Source organism: Callithrix jacchus, chromosome 14 (genome assembly GCF_049354715.1).
Source record: "Callithrix jacchus isolate 240 chromosome 14, calJac240_pri, whole genome shotgun sequence".
Classification (NCBI taxonomy): Eukaryota; Metazoa; Chordata; class Mammalia; order Primates; family Cebidae; genus Callithrix; species Callithrix jacchus.
Window position 1 is genome coordinate 61919240 of NC_133515.1, and position 18923 is coordinate 61938162.

Sequence of the window (18923 nt, forward strand, 5' to 3'; positions counted from 1 at the left end):
TTAAGTGTTAAACAGCTCAGTGGGAGTCAGTGTGGCAGCCTCTTGCACCCACACCTGGGTGCTTGTCCGGCATCCAAGAGGAATGAGGCCTCAGGAACAAATTGGTAGGTGTGAATGTGGAGGATTTTATTGAGGGGCAGAAATCGCTCTCAGCGGGATGGGAAGCAGGAACAGGGATGGAGCAGGACTGCGGTCTTTCTCTGGAGTTCTGACATTCACAGCGGAACCTTTCTCTGATCATCCCCCACTGAACTCCTCTCCGACCATAACCTCCAGTGACCAGTTGTTGTTTCTCTTGATATTCAGATGCTATTTCTCTTCTGTCCTCCTCTGCTTCACCGCTCTGCTGCCCTGTCTCCCCTCTGCCAGTGGAACCTGGGGTTTTTATGGGAACAGAATGGGGCTGGGGTAGGCCAGGGTGGTTTTTATAAAAGCAGTATTTGGGCAGGAAAACAGAAATGCATGTTCTCAGTTAAGGCTGTGGGTCCAGACTTGAGGCTGGAGCCTTCGCTAGGGACCTCACCCTTTTTTATCTAGTATTTCCCTTCCTCCTGTCCGTTTCTGGGTTCCCAATGGGGTATTGTGATATGAGGCCAGTGAAATGAGAGAAGAGAGAGCCAGAAGCAAAGTAATTGCTGCTAGTGAGATGTGCATCATTATATTAATCCAGAAAAAGAAAATTATCAAAGGATCATATCACTTAAAACTTTGGTAATCCTTAAATTTTAATAATCATTCAAATTTGACAATTATTGCCTTATCATGGTCTCTTTCAGACAATTAGCTTATACATAAAGTCACACAAAAACAAGAATTTCTCATTTGTTCATTTTAAGTGGCCGGGAAGATACAGCAACCAGCAGATAAATGGCCCTGATTCTCAGTGTATATGTCTCACTAAAGTCGATTTTTTGCTCATCTGAGACCATTCTTTTTCTGGTTATTCTAACTGCCTACCTACATTGACTGGCCCCTAACATCAGCTGATGTTGCTAATAGTTGCAGCAGCTGCTATTGCCCGTGATCTAACAAGTAGCTGACTTTGCCACTCCCTTACTTGCTACCAGCTGGCAAAACAATTATTAGGTGCTTGGAGTGAACAGTAAACATTTGACTCAAGGTGGGGGAACCTTTTCATTCTATAAAAATTATAACACTGATTCAGACAAATCACTTGCTAAGGAATTCAACAATTTTTTGTCTCTATTCCAAGGTTCAGAGGTCAGACGTTTAACTACTGGCTGGAATGGTGGAAAGGGGGAATGTAAGGAGAAAAGCTGGCCATCGCATGACACAACTATAAACAGGTACCTATCTTTACTGTCTAACATACTGTTTTTTCTAAGTATATTTTTAATTGGAGTGAATGGAATTCCTCTTATTTTAGTAACAGATGTTTGAGATAGTTACTTTTGATTTTGATAGCTCATAAGAGGTAGCATTTTGAAAGAAGAGATATGGTTAGTGACTTATTCTGGAACACAATTTCTTAGCAGTTTTCTCTTGACATTTAGCCCCTTAATGTATTATAGAATGGTGTGCTATTTTGTGGTGGGCTTGTCTAGGTAAAACAGGGTTCTGGCTCTGAAATACACTTCTGCCCGTGGACTGAGGAAAAAATCTCTTAGAAAATCAACTTAAGGTAAATAGAAAGATAAATCCTTTTCCCAAATAGTATGTTGGGACTCCTAAGAATGAGAGTAAGCCACAAAGCCCAAAAGAAAGAGAAATGTAAATTTTTAGGATTTTCAGAAAACTCTAGGTGGGTAAGGATTATTCATTTCTACTGCACAATGAAGAGGGGAGGCCGTTTCTCCTTAACAGAGTGTGTTTTGCCTTTGAGAATTATATTTTATCCCCCCACCCCCACCTCCACCTCCCGCTGTCAGGGTGTTAAACTGCCCTCATCAACTAGGTGGTGTTCAGATCTTTTAACTCACTCCTTGACCTCTGCCTGTCTTTCCTCCTGTGGAAATTACCAGCTTGCACCCAGGCTGATTCCATGTGCCTCTAAAGCTGATCTGACATTTCAGCCCATTTTGTCCTGATTTCCATCTATAGTTCTATCAAGGAACAGTATGAGGAGAAGTAGAGTAAACTCCTTTAAACCTAATCTGAATTCCTAACAATTTAGATGTTAGGAATAAGTCTAGTGATCCCAAGTGGAAGAAGATAGGGCTGCATCTCCCCAAATTCACATGAGGGAAAAAATGTTAATCTATTGTAGCTTTGCTTATGTACCATTTCTATGTCTAAACTCCTTCATTTGTGATTTATCAAGATTATTAATCACTCAAATTCCTGAATTATTAAATTCACAACATGCTTCAAAATTCTTTTACAAAAATTGGGATGAGGTTTTGATATAGAAATCAAATTCATAAAGTAAATATATTATTTAACCACCATCCATTTTACTGAAGATGATAACTACATAGTAGCAACTTGCATATCAGTCTCTTAAATGAAATAATTGAGTACTTCCACCTTAAGAGTCTTAAAGTACTGAAGCTGTTTTTCATACCCAGCAATTACTCAGAATGCATTTTTCACATAACTGACAATCCTATTACTGCTGCATGAACAAATCCAAATGCCAAAATGTCAGGAAAAAGCAGTTGAGACCACGTACACTAAGGGAAATCTGAGGTTTTTATTTCCAGAGAACTGTACCTCTTCCTCTCCTTGAAATGGTCCACAGAGTTGTTTGGCTAATGCTCCTAATGTCACAGCTGCCCTGCCAAGTTATCTGTCTCTCTTCTTCTGTTGAAACTATACAGACAGTCCTCGTTAGTGCCTTTGTGTCCTATGACCCAGTCCCATTGTGGCTCAGAATGAGAAAGTTAAAAGGGTAAAACAATTTATGAGGCTAGCTGAGCAACTGATTCCCTGGGGATTCACCCTTGATCTTTGTGGAGGTAATATTTCCATAGATAAATAGGGGCTTTGTTTTTTTCTATGAAGACAGTTAATCCAAACTTTAAAGACACTTGAATTCTAGAATCACTTTACTGTTCTTTTGCTATAATGATTTAGATTGAATGTCACTGTGCACTCAACCTTACCAGATAATTGAGCAAATATGTGCTTTATTTGATGATAGTCATGGCTTTCTAAATATCAATGACTGCAGTTTTAGAGTATAAAATAATAATTGTCAAATATGTACTCATTATGAATGAGACACAAAACTTAAAAAAGTTATTTTGAAATTAATGGATTTGAACTTAGAATAAATTGTCTTTAAAAAAGTATAATTACTTAATTATAACTCTTACATTTTGCTTAAAGAGCAAAGTACTATACTGAAAGTGTAGGTTTAATTTTTTTTTTCCAGTGGGAGAGAATTAGCTATTTTAAAAATAATTATTTTCAATGAAATTTTTATCTGAGGTTTCTGGCAATCAACAGCACATTCTTTCACAGTCTATTTATGTTTCATTATTTTCCTATATGTTTATCATGTATGGTAATAAAGAATGGGTTGCTCTCAGAAAAATATATATTTTACATTTTTTTTTTGGTTGGAAACATTTCTAGCTGATTAATTCTCACCCTGTCATTTAGATTTTTGTCAGGTCCTCTACTTTTGTAATGGCTTGCCAGGTATGTAGTATAATCTTTGACTATGAACCAATGTGAAAAAGTAAGAAGGAAGTAAATTGACATTGAATGGCTGCAGCTCTGTGGGAGGCAGTGGGATGGCACTATGTGCATCACACTCAGTTCTTTAGATGCATTACTTCATTTAATTCCTAAAATTACTCTTTGAAATAGGCATGAAAATTACCATGAAGGTGAGGAACTTAGAGTGGACAGGTTTTTAAGGAGCAGAGCAGCAATTTGAACAGAATCTGTATTTCCCCCAGTGTTTTTGAATACAGTTAAATGAGTTTTATACCAAAATAGTAATAAATATACAAAAAAAATTTGTTGAATGAATGAAATAAATTATGAGAATCCAGTTTTATTTAAATTAAACTAGTAGTTATCCACTATTGTTTTTTAGAACTATTTGTTTTCATATATGATACTCATTTAAACCTCATAGTACCTTGTGATATTGGTTAAATTATTCTCATTTCCCCTGTAAGTTTTCTGGAACATAGTAAAAGTCAAGCAAATTTATCCTCACTTTATTTTGAAATATTGGTTAAATTGTTCTCATTTCACTTGTAAAACTCTTGAGACACAGAAAAAATCTGTGTCTTTTTTATCAAGATCGAATAGTAGGTAAATTAAGAAACAGACATCTTTAGTAAAATTTCTCTCATCCTTTTGTCACCCCATTTTTCAGTCTCCCACAGCTAATCATCCCTAACATACAAATATACATACTTTTCCTGAGAGGTTTGTATCTTTGCACTTCTTAAGTGAATTAATTTTGTTTTACAAATTGGAGATAGTGTTTTAGTATATCTGATGCAACTTCTTATATATTAATCCATTTTGAGAACTGGATATCTAAGGAATTTAGTCCCACTGATATTCACTAATGCTTCCCTCATTTAAAAAATCCAGTAGAAAATAATGTATCACTTAATAATTAAAACAGACTTCGGGCTGGGCGCGATGGCTCAAGCCTGTAATCCCAGCACTTTGGGAGGCTGAGGTGGGTGGATTACGAGGTCAAGAGATCGAGACCATCCTGGTCAACATGGTGAAACCCCGTCTCTACTAAAAATACAAAAAATTAGCGGGGCATAGTGGTGCGTGCCTGTAGTCCTAGCTATTCAGGAGGCTGAGGCAGGAGAATTGCCTGAATCCAGGAGGCGGAGGTTGCAGTGAGCCCAGATCGCGCCATTGCACTCCAGCTGGGGTAACAAGAGTGAAACTCCATCTCAAAAAAAAAAAAAAAAAAAAAAAGAAAAAAAAGAAAAAACAAAAAAAAAACAGACTTCGTCTTCAAAAATTGTACAGAATAGGAAACAAGCTACATTGTCATCTCCTTAGATTTCTTTCCCCAAGTTACTCTATTGTCTTATTTAAGCCCTCTAGGTTATTATATAATAAAATATTATTTTGGGGGGCTTGTACTTGGCTTGTGCAATCTATTTAAAAGATTTCTGATACCCGGTGCTGATGACGGTGTGAGAAAATGAGCCCTGTTTTACACTGTGAATGGAGATGCAAATTGGTGCTGTCCTTTTTCAAGGTAATTTGAAAAATAAGTGTCAAAATTTAATATAGTCATACTATCTTACCTATCAACCTGGACCTAAAATGTATCCTTCTAAAATAATGGTGTGTATGTATAAGGATGTTTATCACATTGTTGTTTGTAATGGTGACTTTGAAACAACCTAAGTATCTTTAAAAAACAGATTTCTTTACATATATCATAATACACAAACACAATATTTTATTTTGATGACATAATCTATATTTACAGTGAAAGAAGTTTATGATACAATATTAAATGCAGTAAAAAAAATGATAAAAGAGTGCATGTTTATTCATCCTTTAAGCACATATAACTATAGGAAAAACCAGTAAAAAGTGTTCATATTTGTCAGCTCTGAGTGGTGACATAACACTTACCTTCATTTTAATTCTTACACTTTTTTATATAATGTTTTCGGATGAGAATATACAGGTCTACATTCCCCTTCTCAAAATCAGTCTAACCAAATATGTTTTGGAAGTGAGGAATTGTTCAATTCTAGAATGGTTTTGTGATATGCACATTTTATGTTAGGTTACACCTTCAGTGGGGTCCAAGACAGCCTTCTGTAAACAAGCATATTGATATTTTGCAGCAAAATGTGTTAATATTCACAGTAAGTGATGTTAATACAGCTTTATGGTAATTAAGTTAAGGTCAGCTTTTTTTCACAATGAGTTGTGGCAAAATCCTTGTTTTCAAAGGTTGATTGATCAATTTTTTGAATTTCAGATAAGAATTCGTATGCCCGTATCAATTTTATAATCAGAGAATAATATACTGGAAAACATTTATTTAGATAAAGAAGTGGGACATGTCATTCTAAGTCTGAACCATGGAAGTGCCTCCTATGCTAATGTTGGCACGTCAGTTGATAGGCAGGTGGTTATGTGAAAATAAATTCCTTTTAGGAGACTCCTTTTTTGTTTTTGGTATCTATGTGATGCAAAAGTGATATAAAAGCTTTTAGTTTCTAGTGAAATGCTGCTTAGAACAAGTTAAATCACTTCATGACAACTGTCTTATATTGTGTAAAATGGAAGGACAAAGAGTGTTAATTAAGTATGGGCTATTAAAAAGAAGACTGTATGAGTGATTTTGGAAAACTATCTTCTGCAGCTGACATGTCAACAACTTGTTTCCCGGGAAGAAAGTAGTTTTGCAGGCTCTGCTGTAGTCTAACGGCATGCTTAGCTAGGTGGGGGGTTAATAAGCAACATCTGACGGTGGCAAAGAATTCTGCCACATATCCTACCGTTCATTTCAGATTGCTAAGCATCTGTTTCTAACTGGGATCATTTTGATTATCTACTTTTCAAAGCAGGCCTGGGCCTATAAACAGAAACCACTTTTTCACACTTAGAGATATAGGTTAGATAGAGTTTTGGAATGATTCTTACTTCTATAGCCTCATGTTTCACGATAAACCTGAAGTGGTTACTTTAGCTCAAATGCTTAAATCCCGTGGAACAAAGGTTGAATAAAATGTTTCTCTTTGTTTTATTGTGTTACTGCTTTATTTTAAAACATTTCTTTACACTCTTGGATCTTTTTGGATTTCTTGTTGAATAGTGGAACATATAGAAAAATATGAGAGAGTATCAAGATCACCCACAATCTTTCTGCTCTGAATTTTTGTGTGTATCTGTGTGTCTTGTGGTGTTTGTGTGTACCTGCATTCCTTTCTGCATGTGTGCCAGTTATATAAAGCTAGTAAGGCACTTTGCATATATAAACACATTTAATCTTCTCAACATCCCCATGAAGTCAATCTTTTTTTTTTTTTTTTTTTTTTTTTTTTTTTTTTTTTTAGGATTTGTTATACAGATTGTTTCATCACCCAGGTACTAAGTCTAGTGCCCAGTGATTGTTTTCCTCTGATCCTCTGCCTCCTCCCACCCTCCCCCCTCCAGTAGGCTTTAGTGTCTGTTATTCCTTTGTTTCCACAATTAACAACCATTTTACATTAGCATAACATACAACTTTAATGAGATAAAGGCAATATTTGACATGAAAATTCTTAGGAAAAATAAAGACTTAAATAGTTGAATAGCAGTATGTACAAAGCTTAAGAATACATTAATAAATTTAAATATCAGATCCAGGAACATGTCAAGATATGAAGCATACATAAGAACAAAACTATATAAAAGAAAAAAAAATAAACAGATATAGAAGATATAAATAAAAATGTCAATACATGTCAGTATGTTTTGCAGAAGAAAAAGGGGAAATTTACTTAATAAAGAGAAATAAATAGAAGAAAAAAGAGACCAGTACATTTAAATAAACAAAGATTTTTTTTTTTTTTCGAGGAATGTATTGAATACAGGTGAGGAACTAGGATGTTGAAAAGTAAAAAAAAAGGAGAGAAGGAGAGGAAGAAAGAGGAAGAAAAAGAGGGAGAGAGAACAGGAATATTGCTTCATTCTAAAAATGGGTATTAATAATGGCCGATCAATATTTTGTGTATTGAAAATGGAGAACTCTATAAATATTTTTTGAGTTTACTTGTTCCAAATCTGAGTTGAAGTCCTGGATATCTTTATTAATTTTCTGTCTCATTGAGTCTAAATCTCGTTATGGGTCTTATGTATCTGGGTATTAAGATCTCTTATTGTTGCATTGATCCTTTTACCACTGTATCTTTGTTGCTTTTAAATCTATTTTATCAAATGTGAGAATTGCAACTCTTGCTTTTTGTTTATTTATTTATTTTTTCTCTCCATTTGGTTGGTAAATTTTTCTCCAACCCTTTGTTTTGAGTCTTTGTGTATCTTTGGATATACCCTTAGGTTTTGGCTGTATCTTTTTATTGTGGGATTTAGTCAATTTAAATTTAGGATTACTGCTATTTGATGTTAACTGGCTATTTATCTTATTATTATACCTATTTTATAAATGATGAACAAGTAAACTATTGAATCTGCTATACATAGTTATATATAGTATTTCACAATGTTTCTTTACACTTTATGATCTGTTTAATTTTCTATATTATTGATCTTGGAAAATTATTCTTATAACTGCATATTTCATGGTGTTGACATACCTTAATTTAACAAGTCCACAGTCATTATATGATAATATTGTGCTCAAATTTTCACTTCTATAAATGGTCTTTATATAATTGTTGTATACCAATATTTCTATATTTTCTTGTGAATAATTCCTATAAGTGGAATTATTGGTCAGTTTATGATAAACATGTTTAAAGAGGTGGAAGCTAGTGTTAAAGATCACAGGTTATAGAGATAGGCAGGCAGTGTACATTTAAATCTCATGACTCCACCCACTAATCCATTGTAATATACCAAGTTACTACAATCTTTCAATGACTAAAATGGGGGAATATTATAGGATTCTGGATAGAATTAAGAAAGGTAATACATCAAAAACATTTAGCAATAGAACATACTCTGGGGAAAAGACAACCCCTTCAATAAATGGTGCTGGGAAAATTGGATATCCATATGCAAAAGAATAAAAACTAGATTCTTAAATCTCCCATATACAAAATCAAATAAAAATGGATTAAAATCTAAGACCTAAATCTATAGAATTACTGAAAGAAAATATTGGGGAAACTCTCCAGGACATTGTTCAGGGTAAACATTTCTTGAGTAATATCCTACTGGCATAGGCAGCCTAAGCAAAAATGGAGAAATGGAATCACATCAAGTTAAAAAGCCTCTGCATAGCAAAGGATACAATCAACAAAATGAAGAGACAACACACAGAAGGGAGAAAATTCTCGCAAAGTACCCATATAAAAAGGGATTAGTAAGCAAAATATATAAAGAGCTCAAACAACTCTAGAGGGAAAAACCAATAATTTGATTAAAAATAGATGAAATAGCAAACAGGTCCATGAAAAGGTGCTCAACCTCATTGATCATCAGAGAAATGCAAATCAAAACCATAATGAGATACCTCATCCTAGTTAAAATGGCTTATATACTGGAGGGAATGTGGAAAAAAGGTAACCCTCATACACTGTTGGTGATACGCTGGAGGGGATGTGGAGAAAACGTAACCCTCATACACTGTTGATGGGATTGCAAATTAGTACAACTACTATGGAAAAGGATTTGGAGATTCACGAGAAAACTAAAATTAGAACCATATGATACAATATCAAAGGAAATTGGCGTATCAAAGAGATGTGTACACTCTTATGTTAATTAAAGCAATACTCAGAATGGCCCAGATTTGGAAGTAACCTAAGTATTCCTCAACAGGCAAATGGATAGTGAAAATGTAGTATACACAGTGCAGTACTATTCAGCCATAAAAAATAATGAATCTTGTAATTTGCAACAACATGAATGGAGCTGGAGGTTATTATGTTAAGTGAAAAAAGCCAGGTGCAGAAAGACAGATTTTGCATGTTCTCACTCATCTGTGGGAGTAAAAAATTAAAACAATTCCTCACAGAGATAGGAAGTAGAATGATGGTTATCAGAAGCTGGGAAGAATAATAGTGGGAGGGAATGAGAATGGTTAATGGGTACAAAATTATAGTTAAAGAGAATGAATAAGATCTAGTGTTTGACAGCACAACAGGGTGACTTAGTCAACTGTAATTTATTGTACATTTTAAAACAACTAAAAGAGTATAATTGTATCATTTGTAATAAAAGCCTTGAGGTGATGGATACCACCTTTATTCTGATGTGATTATTATGCATTGTATGACTGCATCAAAATATCTCATGTATTCTATAAACATATATACCTACTATGTACCCATGAAAATTAAAAATTAAAAAGAAATAAAAAAAATTACCAGTCAATGAATGGATAAATGAAATATGGTGTATATTCATAGAAGAGAATATTTTTTCAGCCATAAAAAGGAATGAAGTACTGATAGATACAACAACATGGTGAACCTTGAAAACATTTGCTAACTAAAAGAAGCCAGTCACGAGACCACATAGTACATGAATCCATTCATATGGAAGTCCAGAACAGGGAAAATCTATAGAAATAGAATGTAGATTGGTGCTTGATTAGAGTTGGGCAGTGGGGATGGGAAAAACTAAGGGTGGTAAATAGTATGAGATTTCTTTTAGAAGTGATTAAAATGTGCTACAATTGGTGATGGTGGTGGCTGTACATACCTCTGCATATTTTAAAAACCATTTAACTATTTAAAATGTTATATACTTTAAATGAGTGAATTGTATGAAATAGGAATCATATCTCTATAGAGCTATTAAAAGTAGCATTGTACCTGGTCCATGGCTACCTTTTCTCTTCTCATGTTTTTAATTATATGCATTTTTATGTAAAGTATCTCTTTGCTAATTGCAGAGTAAACTTTAAGACTTTAACATGATCAATTAGTTTAAATATTTTATAAGTATATTAGCCATTTGTGTTATCTTCTTATCTCTTTTGCTATCAGTTCAATTGACTTTTATAAGTCAAAAACTCTTGAATTTTTCAGTTGAATTTTCAACTCGTGACATAGATTTAAAATACGTTTCTGCACGTTTGTATTTGGTTATTTTATACAGTTTTACAAAATATATAAGTTAAAAGGAATTAGTATGGTAACTTTTTTCCATTGTTTAAAATAATTTTCACTTTGTTTTTTGCTTAGAGAGGTTTTTACCCACATTTAGATCAAGTAATACATATTTATATTTTATTCCAGCTACTTTTTATTTAGAAAATACTGCTCTACAATCCAATCTACAATGTCATTTTAATGATGATGTTGTGAGAAGGGGTTTTCATATTTACCAAGTGTCGCTTGACATCTTCCTTGTTAAAAATGTACTTGAAAATTTTATGGAAGGGGAAATAATTTATACCTCAGAATTTGTTTTATCTTTTTTTTTTTTAACATGTTGACCATCAACAGTATTTTCTAAAGCCTTCTCTCTATAATAAGAATGTTGATACTTACTAATAGAAGTGAATACAAGTATGAGGCCTCATCCATTGTTTTGAGTGGATCTATTTAATACTAATCTTGGCTTTGAAATTAATTTTCATCAAAGTTCATTCTCTCTGACCACAGGTCCGCCATTTATAACTCAGCTGCCATTTGAAGTGATACTCAAAAGATTAAGTAGAGTTTAATTCTTTTGAAAGATTTAAAGAACTATTTAAAATGACATTTTGAACAGCCAATGGATTCCATTTAACTTTTGACCAATATTTATGATTGTTGCAAGCCTTACATTTTCATATTAGTATCATATGATTAATAGCATCTTTATTACTCTAGATGAACTATCATACCTATGCTGTTGGTATGAAGAGAAAAGAAACTACTGTTTTCAATAATTGGAGTGGAGGCTTGACTCACTTCACTGATGTTTAGAAAGCTTAATGTTGACTATTTAGATTCATTTGGCATTGTTTTTCAGCTGTGTATAAGGTAATATTATTAATCCTATTTTTCAGATGAGGTTTGGGATAAAGATTAAATACTTTGTCTAAAATCACAGAGCTAAAAATTGGTATTCAAATCCTGTGTTTTTCACTTTTACATCTCTTATTGTGTTTTTAAATATAAAACTATCTCTCAAAAAGTCCATTGATTTATTTTATTCAATCCAATAGAAAAATTATGTATATATATATGTGTCTATGTGTATATATATACACATATATATATTTTATTATTTTGAAGTTTAGAATTTTTATATCTTGTGTGCTTTTTTTCCTAATAAATACCTTTTAAATTTTACTTAAAGATTATTTTGTCAGGTGAATTATGTCTATACCAGCTTTCTTTTGGGTTATTGTTTTCTTGAAATAATTTTTCTCTCACTTTTTTCCCTGTGTTTTAAGTGATTTTTCTTAAATTGCATTTTAGGTTTTGGGGTACATGTGAAGAATATGCAAGATTGTTGCATAGGTACACACATGGCAGTGTGATTTGCTGCCTTCCTCCCCATCACCTATATCTGGCATTTCTCCCCATGCTGTCTCTCCCCAACTCCCCACCCGCTGCTGTCCCTCCCCTGTTTCCCCTCAACAGAGACCAGAGTCTTGCTCTGTCACCGGGCTGGAATGCAGTGGTATGATCTCGGCTCACTGCAGCCTCCATCTGCCGGGTTCAAGAGATTCTCCTGCCTCAGCCTCCTGAATAGCTGGGATTACAGGTGCCTGCCATGACACTCAGCTAATTTTTTTTGAATTTTTACTAGAGATGAGGTTTCACCATGTTGGCCAGGCTGGTCTCAAACTCCTGACTTCAAATGATCCGCCTGCCTTGTCCCCCCAAAGTGCTGGGATTACAGGCATGAGCCTCAGCACTCCGCCAATTACATATGTTTTTACCTGTAGCTAACTTTTAAAATTAGGCTGAACAAAGATATTTATGCATTTAAAGTATTCAGACACAACCTGCAAAATATTGGTTGTTTTTTTTTGTATTTTCAACTTAAATATTTTCTGAAAGGACTTTGGTAGTTATTCCTTTTGAATAAATTCTAATGAATTCTGATATTCCAATTTTCTAAAGTAAATTGGCAATGGAGTGTAAATATGTCAGTTACTTCTAATCGTGGATGGAAACTTGACTTTTTGATCATGAAAAGCACTTGTACTTTATATAGCAAGGGTGTATCCTTGGAGATGGCTTAAAGGTTATGATGAAACAAATCAACCAGGCATCTAGCAAGTGACTCTGTACTCCTTATTGGTTTTCCTTTAAAGAACTTTGGGAGAAAAATAATCTCCAAATCACTGTATAGCATATAAAAAATGTCAGACCCTGATGTTATGCTGGAACCAAAAAATCCAAATTAAAACCTTCCCAAAATAGCCATGTTAATTCCCTAATAGAGATCCAATTTCAGGAATATATGGAACTACCCATGTAATCTTTTAGTTTTCTTCTCCATTCTGTCTTCATCACGATAAACATCTTTCTAGATCAATTTGAGTGGTTGATGAAATTATTTTGGCTTTTAATTCTAGGTGATTTGGTATTAATTAGAGACCATTTAAAGAAAATGTAACTTTATCCATTTACAGTTTGAGTTCAGTGATGTAGTTAATCACTTCTGATTTATTTTCCCAGTAAGTTAAAAATATGTGGAAGAAATGGGCATTTAATTTGCTAACATCGACTACGTTTTTCAAAATAGATTTATTGAGGTATAAGTTATATACCATATAATTCACCCATTTTAAATGTACAATTCAGTGTTTTGTTTTTGTACATTTACAAAATTACACAGTCACCACAATCCATTTTAGGACATGTTTATCACCATCACAAGAAACCTTATACCCTCAGATAGTCATTTCCCATTTCTCCTCAACTAACCTACATTGTCTCTATAGAACTACCTATTCTGAGCATTTCATGTAAATGGAATTATGTTATATATGATCTTTTGTGAGTGTTTTCCTCACTGAGCTTAATGTTTCAAAAGTTCATTGATGTTGTAGCTTGTATCAGTACTTCATTTCTTCATGCCCGAATGAATATACAATATTAGTCAATAGATAGGTGAGTTTTTCACTTTTTTAACTATTATAATTCCTAGTGCTATGACCATTTGTTGTTGTGTTTTTAATTCCTTTGAGTATATATCAATAAATAAAATTGTTTAGTCTTCTGCTAGTTTATGCCTTCCACTTAAAGGAAATGATACCAGTGGCAGTCATGCCATTTTACGTTACCAGTATATAAGGGTTCCAAATTACCCATGGCCTTGTCAACACTTCTTATTATCTGTCATTTTGATTACAGTCATTATAGAGGATGTAATTACCAGAAATTTTATTTTTTACCTTAAAAAATTTCAAATTTTCAAAAAAATAAGCCATTTTTTAAATAAACGCTGTTAGAAAGAAAAGTGATATCTCATTGTTTTGAACCAACCATTTATTAATAGAGTTTTTAAAAATCCAATGGTTTAGATGGCTTTGATGATGTTGAAATCAAGTCAGTAATCCCATAGAGGCTTTTTTGTTTGTTTTTTTGATAAACATAGAAATGGACACTTCTGGTCTTAAAACTTGAAATTTATATGTGTTTTATCAGAGTTTCTTCCTCAGAAAATGACCTTTAGACTTCTCAGAAAAAAAAAAAGTATCAAATAACTAAAATTCACCAGATTATCATATCTGGACAGTGAGGTTGGACCCTTCATTCACAATGATTGCTTCCTTTCCCCTCCCTAGTTCCTGTTTTCTTGCACATTGTTTCATTTCTTCCCTGCTCCAGGGAAGAAATGAAACAGGTTTTAGTCCCCCAGGGAGATGGATATGAGACTGGCCGCAGCACTTGATTAACAGTTCCTTCCCTGGCAGTACTCAGTGTTTTGCTCATTTTCTCGGTTATTGGATATCTCTGCAGTGAGCAGCAGGGCCTAGACTGAACCCCTTGATATTTTGATAATGGTGTGAAGAAGTATGAAGAATTAATTGGGATTTAGAATATTTGGTTGTTATTCTAGAATCTTACCAGGGACTAACTAGTTTCTTCATCGGAGTGGCATCTTTGCTCTCTGGTCTGGTGGTGAGTTTGAAATAGTTAGCAATATGTTTAGTTTCCCAGGAGAAAGTCATACTATCAGTACATAGGATGTTAGCCCCTGAAGCTTTATAGGACACTTCTTTTTTCTTTATTCCCTAACCTAGATGCTACATAAAATTATGTGCCTTTATTCCAAGATAGAGAAACTCTGTCGCTGACCTAAAGAGACTGATTGGTTCCATGGGTAAATATTTTTATTTACCTTTCAAATCTATAGCATACATATTCCTAATAGAGTTTTATATTTATTTTAATTTTTATATAATTACCATTGTCTTTAGTTTTAAGTTGATTAATACCCATGAACATGCAGGAATTTGGTGGCCTTGACTTGTAGTATTGCTTTTCTTATAATTATCTGCAGTTACAAGAGTATTTTTCAGGCAGTAGTTTATGTAAATGATGAGTAATCCATGGAAGAGATGTTGAAGTAATAACTAGATTCTAGAACAAGAGAGCAAGCTTTATTGTTATTTTTATTTTATTTTTAAAAATATTCTGAATATCCCTAAGAAGTGCAAATTCCTATCTATTAAACCAGTTGCTTTAAGATATAATAAGTTGGGCCTGGCACGGTGGCTCACGCCTGTAATCCCAGCACTTTGGGAGGCCGAGGCAGGTGGATCATGAGGTCAAGAGATTGAGACCATCCTGGTCAACATGGTGAAACCCTGTCTCTACTAAAAATACAAAACATTAGCTTGGCGTGGTAGCGCATGCCTGTAATCCCAGCTACTCAGGAGGCTGAGGCAGGCAAATTGCCTGAACCCAGGAGGCGGAGGTTGCGGTGAGCCGAGATCGTGCCATTGTACTCCAGCCTGGGTAACAAGAGCAAAACTCCATCTCAAAAAAAAAAAAAGGATATAATAAATTAATGATATAATTAAAAAAATTGTCATATGATGTGTATCATTTAGGTCTACAATTATTTTGTTGTTGTTGTTGAAATAGTATCTCACTTTGTCGCCCAGGCTGGAGTGTAGTGGCTCCATCTTGGCTCACTGCAACCTCTGCCACCCTGGTTCAAGTGATTCTCCTGCCTCAGCCTCTCAAGTAGCTGGGATTACGGGCTCCTGCCACACTGTGCCTGGCTAATTATTGTATTTTTAGTAGAAATGGGGTTTCACTGTCTTGGCCAGGCTGGTCTTGAACTCCTCATCTCATGATCCCCCTGCCTCAGCCTCCCAGAGTGCTGGGATTACAGGCATGAGCCACCACACCCGGCCTATTTTCAAGGACAAGGAGAAGTGGCTATGAAATGTTTCATGTTTTTTTATTAGTCTTACTGGAAATGTCATGACAACATATATCAGGTAAAATCTGCCAATTTTGATCTAAGAAGAATTTGCTACTACAGAATCCTTTTCCTTTCTGTTCTATAACTGCCACATGTCCTGAAGAAGAAACGGCCTCAATGACCTTGGCATCAGAAAGCTGTTCATGGCCACAGGTCAAGCTTAGTTTCAGCATCACCTTTCCGTGCAAAGCGAGCACAGTGAAAGAGCAGAACTTTCATAAAAGGGTCAGAACAGAGACTGAAAGCATCATCAACATGCATCAGCTACAGACCCCCCTGTGGTAATGGCTTTTAAGCCAAGTTCCCACAGCTCTGTAGTTACTCTAAGATGTTTTTGAAGCTCTGTGTGAGAGGAGACAATGGGTGAAGGTCAAAGCTTCCTATTTCTGCTCCGATTAAAGCATTTCTTAAATCTGTGGAATAGTTTGGGTTTCTATGTAAGAAAAAGTTGCATGGCTTAATACTATTTAAATATTCTTATGCAATATATTTCTGTTAGAAATAAGCCCATCACAATAAGCTGGAGTTTTCCTATTACGTTTAATATTGCCATAGCAAAGACAGTCAAAACCATGCAATTAAGAAGAGACATTAACTTGAACATTAAGCTATAATATATAAGGAAAATGCTGGAGTTACATATCAAAAATATTTTTTTGTTTCTGAGAGATATGATTATTGTCAACAAATTTTATTTTAAAATACATTTTAAAATCTCTAGTTTTAAAAAATAAGTATAAGACCTTTTGTAATATGGGAGGACTCTTAGAATAGGAAGACAGAACAAAGAGTAAGAAAGTTTGGGTATTAATTCTGGATCTACTGCTAATAAGCTGCCCCCATGATCAAATCATTAATTATCTATGATCATCAGACTTTTCCTACAGTCTGGAAAAAAAGGAAAGCTAAGCTAACTCGTTCAAACATTTTGCAAGGTGACTTCTAGATCAAAACTTCTAAAAAATATGTTAGGAAAGCATTTGGATCTGTTTAGATTCAATTGCATTAAATATTTTGTTATTTACATTAGTAGTGCATGGAATGAGAGAAATACCAACCTTCTGTAAGGCAGATATGGTGATCCTTTAGTTTTGGAATTGTGAAAAAAGTATTAATGTAAATGCATTTTGATATATAAATGTATTAAGTACATGTGTTTCAAAAGACTTATTAGTTCCTGTATATTTGGCAGCACAAAAGAAATGTACCTTACAAATAATTTTTAATAAATTTGCATAGCACCGTAAATAAAACAATAAAGTTAAAAATAGTATTCTGTATTATGATATAGATGAGAAAACAGGGTAGTGTATAAGGTTAATGCTATCAATAAGTGAAAAGAGGAGACATAAACATTTCCTGGTTGAATCAAGAGCAGATGCCTATTGAGCTATAGGAGTGGATATTGAAGAAAAAGCTGGTGCTTTTCATGTTTGTTACCTTTATCATATATCTCAGTGAAACTCATTCAGAAATACATTTGTGATATGTGTTGACCAATTCTAATGTTAACAAGTAGTTGTTCTCCTTAAAAAAAAATTCTGTAGAAATGACACTTCATTGAAAATCTCGCCAAACATATCATGACTTTTTCCTTCATCCAGAAGGAACAAAAGAAAAACCTCCCAACATATTCTTTGGCACTTAGAGACGTGAAGATGATAGACAGAGTTTGTGAGATTGTCAGAGATAATCTACCTTCTATCAAGAAGGTTGAGAGAAGAAAATTCTGTTAGAGTAAGGAAAGCCTCATGGAACTGGAAAAAAAAACCCTCAATGTTACTCTTTTCTTTAAATATTTATCTTTCTCTATTATCTTCTTTGTGGCTTCATTCATTTAAGTTTACTTTCTTCATTGCTTTGCAGAATGACTTGGCTTAAGTCATTTTCTTAAGTAAAATTTTTAATCCTTTTACATGCGGAATACCAATTTGTCCTTATTCATTGAGATTTTTTAGTCTTACCCTTGTATAAAACTGTATATAAAAATGCGCAAGCTGAAATTAGGGAATGTCAAGAAAATTTCATGTGTCATATGCATGCTGATGTCCCACAGTTTTCATGATGGTGAAGGGTAAAATTCAGAAAGGATCTACAGTGGCAATTTAGGAGTTTCCTTTTACATAGAATAACAAACTGACTTATGCTTCATTACATGACTGGCTTCATTATGGCAAAACTGTGCATACTGTTTCTGTCAGTTGCACCCTCAATTACTTTCTCAGGCACTAATTAAGAAGTCCTTTTATTCAGATAGAGATAAATAATAGGAACAATTACTGTCAGATATAACATATTTAATAACCTTGGGCATTCCAGCTGTCTACTTTTGGTGACAAGCTTCTACTTCCAGCTTCAGAGTCAGAGGCTCAAGTTTCCCTGTGAGTGAAAGCCAGCAGCATCAAGTTAGGGGAGCTGCTGCGTCTGCCCAGCTCTGCCTTAGGAAGGCAACATTGTTGGCCCCATTCTCTGTTTTGGAGAGAGCTACTTAGAAACTATTAGAAATGCCCTAGAGGAAATAGTTTCTTACATGCATTGGTATATGAGTTGGCAAAAAACACATCACAAATGGAGTAAATAATGCATAATTTGTCAAGGTTTCCTCAGAAATATCTCAGGCAACTAGATGGGACTCTGGGTTGCTGGCATCTCCGTTTATTTGAGTTGATTTGACCAAACTGTTTATACCTGGTCCCCTCTGGTTTTTCAGTGTTCTTCAGATTCAAATGGACCTATAATTTCTTCATCAGGCTAATATAGATTTTTCTCCCTGATTGCTGGGTGATGAATTTGCTGCTGGTATCATCTAGCCTTTCATAATACTCTTTCTTGCTGCTACAGTTCGATAGGTTGATAGTGAATAAATTGGGAAAATTCATTGTGAATCAGGACTGGGAACAGGGGGTATATAGTGAGAGTTTATGTCTCTGTATAAGACTCTTGTC

The 18923-nt window shown here is 34.3% G+C and overlaps 1 long non-coding RNA gene across 1 annotated transcript in view; it reads left to right on the top strand.

Moving 5' to 3' along the window:
• The first annotated feature begins 1038 nt into the window (after window positions 1-1038).
• LOC128929631 (uncharacterized) overlaps window positions 1039-18923 on the top strand; it is a 133787-nt gene continuing 115902 nt past the window's right edge. Inside the window, exons 1-2 of the long non-coding RNA XR_008476387.2 lie at window positions 1039-1120; window positions 1214-1307. This is a non-coding gene — a long non-coding RNA (uncharacterized LOC128929631). The remainder of the gene's footprint in view (window positions 1121-1213; window positions 1308-18923) is intronic.